The following is a 7500-nucleotide window of genomic DNA, read 5'->3' on the forward strand; positions in this document are numbered from 1 at the left end:
CCTTACCTCCATGCCCCAGTTACCAAACTAAAACAAAAAAAAACCATCGTTGCTAATGGTCAATGGGCTACGTAGTGGTGTCGTTGCAACCTCCCTGACGCAGTGTAAATTTACCAAAAACAAAACAAAAACACAAAAAAGTATCCCAATTCTTATGCGGCCCTAGCTGGGACTGGTCTGGAGTGAAGAAACGGTTCACATGTCATTTGTTTTCATCTATTTTTTTTTCTCTATGCACAACACCGCATGAAGTAATTTGCCAGAATGTTTGTGGGGCTTTGTTTCCATGTGTTCGGACCGCCCGTAAGCGTGATCATATCTCTAACCTCTAATTCCCCAAACTCTCGATTACCTGTTGACTTGTTGTTTCGGGTTTCGGGTGAATGAGTCTCGGGCGGCGAGAGCTTAAAAGCGGTCAACCCCTCAGACCGAGTGAGGTCATGGGGTGCGGAGTTTGCTTTCAAATTTAATTAAACAGTAGCTACCTGTCCAGTCCCACTGGTTCCCAAGCAGCACCCAAGAGACCGTCCCTCCAACGGTGCACAGGAAGTGACAGGGAGTGTATGGGCGTCGCATTAATTTATGATTATGATTCTGCTCGATTTCACCCTGAACCACCTTACTTTTCTTTCCCTCTTCGTCCATCGCCTTGGTGACCCTTTTTGGCTTTGGCTTTTTTGTGGAGGTTGCATCATGTTCTGGAATCAGAAATCGTCAAGATGCGAGGTGTGTTGCTTTTCCATAAAAGAAATCTCGAAAGCATTGTCGCTCGAAACTTTTCGAAAACCGTTCACAAAGTCCTACGGCGAGTCACGGGACGATTTTACGAGCCACCGTAAAGCGTATGCGGATCAGCTCCCACCCCCGTGACTGCTGCTTTGGTTTATTATTTATCCTTTCCCCGTACGCGAGGCCCCGGCAACCGTCAGTTCCAGATGATCGCTTACCGGGAACGCTCGGAGCCCGGAACTTGCCTTTATGTCAAAAGCTCTGATACACCGGGGGAGGGATGTAAGCTTCGGGGTGTTTTATCGTGGGTTTTGCATACGCCCGGGCCCCTTTTACGAGCCCCGGAGCGCCGGAGATGGGCAACAACAAAAAAACGTGGCTTACCTGGCGCCTCCATCGCTACCATGCGCCTCCATTGGCCGGCAGGAAGGATGGAAAATTTAATGAAAAAACATATACACCGGCACAACATGAAATGGGCGATGATGCGTGGAATAACCTTTTCCATTCGTTGTCCCCTCCGGAGCACCGGAGGTGGTGGGAGGAAGTGATGTTCCGCCCGCATTCTGTTTTCTTTTTTATGTCCCGCGAGACGCTGGATGACGACGAATCGTTGGATGTTCGGTCGTTTTTCATTATCGATAGTGTGCCATGCTTTGAGACTGATAAAGCCAAACCTTTTCACGCTTGAGCGTGTCGGTGTGCTGTATTATGTTGGTATGTACGGTGTATCGCATATCATTAATCACACACATAGTACAGTTGATTAAGATCGGATGAAAAGATTCCGTTTTTCAAAGCAACCAGGGAGTAGATGGGTGGAGGAATGTAATGAGGTGGCAACCAGCAATCCTGCAATTCATTTCATGACCTTCACCGGCACAGTTACAAGCAGAATGCATAATCGTCTATTTATGTTGGGTTTTGTGGTCGGAGGAGGCGGTGCTGGTGCTAGCTACTAACCGATTCGTCCCGAGGCGTGTCCAGCGCACACACGCGGCCTATCTATTCCATTCGCAAAGTTGCCTCTTTTTTCTTCATTTATCTGCATCTCAACCCTCGTCATCAGCATACATTCGTTATGTAGGCGACTGAGTAAGGGCATGGAGGAACCCAGTAAAGATGCTCTGGAGGCAAAACGAGCTGAGCTCAATCGTACCAGCAATACGTTAATGAAGACAAGTCCTTAGCCGCCCTCCCAAAAACGATTTGTTTTCGTTGTTTGTTCTCACGCTCACGCTGTTACTAGTCGTTAGTTTTAGCATGTAAGGTAACCTAGAGATATGGAAACCAATTAAGGCGAGTAAGCTGTCAAAACCTTAGGCGTAGGCAAACAGTAAACATAAACTACTGTTTTTTCTCCACTTTCTCTCCTTTCTTCTCTCTCTCTCTCTCTCTCTCTCTCTCTCTCTCTATCTGACTCTATCTATCTTTCACTCACGTCTTGGTGAGATTGAGTAGCGTAGCAATAGGAACATAATAAATTAAGGGTCCAAAAACAGAGAGAAAACAGAAAACAAAATCATACATAAGCTTGTTGAAGAACTTAACTACATTAGACGGTTTGAAATCCACAAACAGTTGGAAAATTAGTGAGCTAAGAAAAAAAAGGGTAAATTTAATTCCCTCCCAAATAGGGGGTAGCAGAGAGGGAAAGGATCGTTCAAGAGCGGCGATAATTCATTGCATATGTCTGCTTGCGTAGAATTGTGTGCTACATGGATGTTCGTGTGCGTGATTGTGTTCGTGTAACTGTACGTGTGCAGCGTAGCGTGTTCTTCGGTGTCGTTATCTAGTTTGTTACTGAATTTACTAGCACACACACAAACACACACGCTAACTGATCTGCTCCAGACGTTTAGATCAGTTTCCCTGTTCGCGTCCTGTGATCATTATACGGCCGTACGGTAAACGTTCAATTGTATATACTAGCAAACACCTCCCAAGCTATCTTTCACTTGATCGTTACTGAAAGTTTCATCGGTTCGCCACTGGTCTCGAATTTAGATAGAGGCAATCGGAAATACAGCAAACTTCTCGACTGTGATTGCACTCTTGTTTGGTCCGAGGCACGATGGAGTGCCCTCTCAAGTGACTATTGCTGTCTGGAGGCATTGTTTTCCCATTTGTGTGTGATCGCTAGCTCAATCCTACATTCTTTTTCGATGGCAAAACCAACAGGTAGCTAATGTGGGCTACCGGAGAGGAAAAATAAGAGGACCTGTACAGTACGCACCTATCAGTTGTTCAACGGCATAGCCCTCTAGCGCATATTGAATGTTACCGATTAGTTAATTGATCATCGGACGGCAGATGAGCAAACGAGACGCAGACTCCACTGGATACGCCGGTGGGTACGCTGGCTCTTTACTCATGCGTACAACAGAACGGATTCTAAAACAAACAATAAGTAATTGATCAAAAACCAAAGACAAAACGAGATCGAGGGTTGGGGTAAGAGTAGGGCGCAAGAGTGCAGATAACGAAAATCTCCAAAGTTCCCCCCGCAAAAAGTGGCACACGCAGAGTTCGTTACCACAACACTCTGCTCGATAATGCATTTGGTATAGCGATTTTTAAACATCTGTTTCTTTGCCATTTCTGTCTCGATTAATGTACAAATTTCAAAGAATGTTCTTAAAAAGGGTCAGACTTAAGGGAAAATGTGAAATCAAACCTTACACCGTACAGCTCGAAATTATAGCAGCTGCTCGAAAAACCGCGAAACAACGCGCGAATCGGTGGACAAAATGGAGATTTAAATTTATTTTCAAATTTTCTCTTCAGATTTTCTCTTTAGATTGAAAAGTTCCACATCAATCGTAGCAGTATTGATAAAGATACAGATTTTTATTAAATCACGTGTTCGCAGCCATAGGTTCCACTGCATGTGCTTTGACCACCGGAAAGCTGACGAGCTACCGAGATAGCTGCGAGCAGCCCAGCCCTGTTTGAATGATATTATTGGCTTTGGTTGTACAATTTCAATAAACTCTTTTCAATCGTAATCATCATGGTGAAAAGTGTGTTTCCCTGGAAGCCAAAACACTCCTTACCAATAGAAATGTAGATGAAATGGAGGCTCACGACATGAAGCAACTGTATCTAGAATCCACACTTCCGTACCATATGCCTTCGATCGATTATAGCTTCAGTCGCTCCGTTGGGAATCGCGGACAGCGGTTGAGCGATTCAAACACTAAAGTAAAATGGGTACGGGATGCGGGGACTCATTTAAAAAAAAGGTACCAACCGGCAACGCCGCGAGCGGTTTTCAATCCCATTCATATCAAAACCATTTAACCGAACATTATTTCCGCCCAGCGTGTAATGTAATTAGTGCGAGATTAAAGAACGTAGCATAATTACTCTCTCAACAGAAAAAAGAAATCAAAGCTCAAGCCACGGTGACCGCTATCGGATGGAGTTCAATGGAGCTGTCTGCTCACTGTAAATAGTAATAAAGGAAATATATATACATTAAAAATGGAGTGAAACACACACAACACACACACTTACAGTAGGGGTTACAGATTGTTCTTAGAGAGTATCTCGCAGCAAATGAGTTAAGCATAATATTACAAATGGTTAAAATGACTTCAAACCACATAAAGGGTACTTCAGACAAGGTTCAACTAGTGTGCGGTAAGAGAAGAAAGAAAAGAATGGAAGGAAGAATGCCATAAGAGCTACACTTAAGGGTGAAACAAGCGACAGATTGTAGAACGAATCCCCGTTGATCGCAGCAAATACCAATTAAACAGCAGAATCAAACTAAACAAATCAATACGGAGCAGTAGTAAAACATTATAAAAAAAACCCACAAAAAAGGCTACAACAAAAACCCCTATTTACAAAACAGCTGAAAAACACACGTTTCCTTTCTCCTTCGACACTAGCCTAGACTGTTACTTCCTTAGCAAAGCGAGTAGGGAGACCCCCCGGGAAACAACCCTAGACCGAGACAATGAAGCCAATAATGTAAGTGAATATATCTCGTAAGTAAGCAAGCAAGCAATTGTCGGACGTCGAACGTAATCAGAGTAACTCAAATGGAAAGCAACATCAAAGCAGTTCAATAAAGAAAGATATTTTAAACTCAAGCCCGACCGCCTGCCCGTCTGTGCGATCCATGTGCTTATCGTGATCGCAAGCTGCATTAATTGTTAAATTCAAAAGCGTTCTAACGTTCGTCGTTGTGCAGTTTGGGCACGCATCAGTTCGAAGTACGCCCAAACCCGTACGTGAAGGCCAGCTATGGTAAAGCCATTATCCTCTGGTTTAGTGCGCGATGCGTTTGCTGGTGCTTTGGAGGGAAGCGAATCGAATCCCAATGCTGGGCCCTATCCCGTCGTGGTGTCACAGCATGCGCGCACATGATGATTAGTCATCCGGTTACTCAACTGAACGATCAACCGTCGCACGCTCGCTCGCTCGTTCGCGCTAGTGATGATCGGCCTGCTGCCGGTTGCGCCAAAATAGCTACGCCAGGACGGTGAGCGTGAGCGTGAATTGTCGCCAGAGCCAAAGCCATGTTATCGGAGTCACTCGGAGCAATTAGTGGCGTGAGTAGAGTTACTTCTTGTTCGCCGTTTGCCCTCCACTAGAACGCGATTCGAACTCGTTTCAGGCCAGCCAGCCAGCAAGAATCCATAAACCACCGTATGGATGCGCCAGCGTGAGAAGTCGTTAAAAATAAATCGTCAATCTCATCGTATCGTTCTGACTCACGACGATGTGAGAAGATATCATCCGGGAGCGAAGTGGATTAATGCTAGATACTAGAGAACCCTTTTGCAGGAGAGTGTAGGAGAGAGGAACAGAGCGGTCGATATGAGAATAAAGAGAGAGCGGGAGAGAACGAGAGAGCGACCTGTGCGCCACTAGAACAACATCACAAAATCCCACTTTTGATCTTGCACGGTTCTCTGGCCAGTCGCTCGACTACTCCGACACGATACACACATCGCTATCCGAAATTCCGGCCACACACCCGTCTGTGCGCGCCTGCGGTCGGCCGCCGTCACTTTGTAGTAGCCCGTAGTGTGGGGAGCAGAGGAGTGATCGCCGGAGTGTGTGGAAACCCGCTAGTTGATTGAATCGTAAGATCGTTACCCTTCATCTGGTGCCTCTCCCTTAAAATTAAGGGGGGGATTGTGATCATAATTGGTGCAACCCCGTTGTGGGGTAGAATTGATCAGTGTGGCTGGGAGTGTCGAGAGCTCATCGCAGTGATATCATCATCGCAAATCGGCTCGCTCACGCGCGGTGACACCGAGCACGCATACCTTCGTCGCGCACCATCTGCTGCACCGCCGTCTTGCTCGCTAATCAGGCAGTTCGCTGTACACATACAGGCATAGACACATCGGTGAGGTGGTGTAGAGGGTGGTAGATTGTTGCTGCTGCACCGGTGGAATGGTGCGATTCATCTCCGGTGTCACAAGATGTTTCGTGCGCGGAAGTGAGCTGCGAGTGTCACGATTGTCGTTCGGATGAGTGTGTCCCTGTGATAGATGCAAGATAATGTATCTTATCGTGCACCAAATTTCATGTGTTTGGAATCTTTGATCTGCAGGTGCACCGTGATCCAGAATCCGTGCTCGGTGCTGCGTAATTTATTCGGGAGGAAAACAAAAATGGCGCACATTCTGTGTGCCCACAAAACCGGTGGCCTGCACCAGCGCACCGACTAAGCGTCGACGTCAGTGTCGGAACGACGCAAGTTCGAGCTGGTTACTACACGCTTAGTCGCGCTAATAATAACCTCACTATTGACGCTCGGCTTCATCGGCAAACCGCGCCAAATAGCGCGCACGATCGCTCTCTCTCTGTATTTTTGTTCCACCGGTCTCGTGCCTCGTTCCTTGTGTTCTACTGGTGTCTGCGTGCCCGTGATCGTCCAACATGCGATACAATCAGCTGCTGGTGCTGCAATAATGATGTCATCCAGTGCAGTTCTCAAAGTTTTGCTTCGATGAAAATACATATTTTGTTCGGTAAATCGATACTGAACGGCTGCTAACAAGCATAAAGAGGGCATGTAATTTGCTCAACATAAAACTAGTTTACACATCGCAATCGAAAAATGTTTACGATGGCTGACTTTGAAGGATGAAAGCGAGTGAAGATCGTTTCCGACGAGGCTGCCCGTAATTTGACAAACCAGATAAATGCACTGTACCATCTTCTGGCCTCTCCCAAAACGGCCCTCGTCGATCCCGCTGTACAAATCCCCCAAAAATCCAGAAATAGCTCCAAGAACGGTAAACAATCCCGGTGCTCCAGAGAGACGATCTTTCATCGACGGTCGAAGTGAACGATGTTCGGTGTGTGATGTCTGTTGTCTGTTGTAGCGACGCCACGCGCCAGGTCTTTGTTTGACATTCAACATTCAAAACCCACGGATTACGGTATCGTCAAAACGTCATCGGGTCGGAAATTGATGCGATTGTGAATGGTTCGATCCCCCGGTGTAGTAGATCATGCTCCATGAGCTCCCATGCTGGATGTCGAACAGGCTGGAAACAGCAATAAACAATTTCAGTAATAGTGAATTGATTGGAGGATAATTGCCCGTACGATGCTGGTGAATGTCGTCTGTTTTCTCGAGATCTAAGCGTATTTAAAACGTTAATAATTATGTAAAATATGATAAAAAATACGAAATGAAGTTTCACAGCTTGCACACGCTAAGGAACATCGAACTGCAAGTTGATCTCTGATATTTTAGTTCTGGTATCCAACGAATACTACATTGTTCGTGCGGTT

General features: G+C 46.0%; 2 protein-coding genes across 9 annotated transcripts in view; both read left to right on the forward strand.

The window, feature by feature from the left end:
- Positions 1-4811, forward strand: part of LOC126569570 (venom dipeptidyl peptidase 4) — a 91686-nt gene extending 86875 nt beyond the window's left edge. For all 5 annotated transcript variants that reach the window (XM_050226760.1, XM_050226758.1, XM_050226759.1 and 2 more), the window contains one exon: positions 1-4811. This exon is cut by the window's left edge and continues 1486 nt beyond it. The gene's annotated coding sequence lies outside the window, so the exon portion shown is untranslated.
- An 865-nt stretch (positions 4812-5676) lies between these two features.
- Positions 5677-7500, forward strand: part of LOC126569044 (uncharacterized) — a 6999-nt gene continuing 5175 nt past the window's right edge. For 3 of the 4 annotated variants that reach the window (XM_050225841.1, XM_050225844.1, XM_050225843.1), the window contains exon 1: positions 5677-5831. The gene's annotated coding sequence lies outside the window, so the exon portion shown is untranslated. Of the gene's footprint in view, positions 5832-6625; positions 6729-7500 lie in introns of those variants that run through there. The other variant, XM_050225842.1, reaches the window with a different exon arrangement.

This window comes from Anopheles aquasalis, chromosome 2 (genome assembly GCF_943734665.1).
Source record: "Anopheles aquasalis chromosome 2, idAnoAquaMG_Q_19, whole genome shotgun sequence".
Lineage (NCBI taxonomy): Eukaryota > Metazoa > Arthropoda > Insecta > Diptera > Culicidae > Anopheles > Anopheles aquasalis.